The sequence below is a fragment of the Cyprinodon variegatus genome, unplaced genomic scaffold (assembly GCF_000732505.1).
Source record: "Cyprinodon variegatus isolate N-32 unplaced genomic scaffold, C_variegatus-1.0 Scaffold274, whole genome shotgun sequence".
NCBI classification, from domain to species: Eukaryota; Metazoa; Chordata; class Actinopteri; order Cyprinodontiformes; family Cyprinodontidae; genus Cyprinodon; species Cyprinodon variegatus.
Window position 1 is genome coordinate 99,384 of NW_015150727.1, and position 942 is coordinate 100,325.

Consider the following 942-nt stretch of genomic DNA (forward strand, 5'->3'; position numbering starts at 1 on the left):
AATAGAGTGTCACAGACTGGAGACTCCTAGGAATGCAGAGAGGTTTTTACCTCTTCAGTTCTTATAAGATATTATTATTGATTTCATTTTGAATTTTTTATTGATTTTCTTAATCATTTAATGCTGAATGGTGCGATTTGAAGCACTGTTGCCTAGCAGCAAGAAGATCCTGGGTGTGATTCCCGCCTCAGGGTCTTCCTGCATGGAGGGTTTTATTTATTGCAGGTTTGCAACAATTAATCATGATTAATCCAGTATTAAAATAAGCGTCAACTAATTTTTTAATCAATTAATCATTAACTGGATAATAGAGACTGTAAAAATAGCAAAATTGTTAAAAAATATATATACATTTTGCATTTAAGATCATCTTTTTCTGTCAATCTGCTCTATCCAGAACGCCTCAAGTGGAAAAGTTTTATTTTCAACTAAAGTCTCTTTAATTCAATCCAACTTTATTTATAAAGCACTTTAAAATGTCTCAAAGGACCAGAGTTCTAGACAGTGAAACAACATAACACCATTACTCAGATAAAACAACAACATACAAGCATAAAAGACTAAATTAAAATCAGACCTATAAAATCTATAATAAAATAAAAATAAGAGTAATTTAAAATAATGTATCACAGACTAAAATCAACATCTCACAGTTTAAAAAGCCACGGCAAAGAGATTAGTTTTTAAGAGCGGTTTAAAATCGGACGAAGGAGTAGACCATTGAATTTGCAATGGAAGGTTGTTGGGGGGGGGTTAGCACGACCATGGAGAGACTTAGAAACAAGTGAAAGAACTTTAAAATGAATCCTAAAATGTACAGGAAGCCAGTGTAATGAGGCTAAAATTAGGTAATGAGCTCCCTAACTAACGTTCTCCAAAACAGAAGTTATAGTCTTTGGACCAGAGTCTCTGAAAAAGAAGCTGATTAGTCAGTCACTTCAT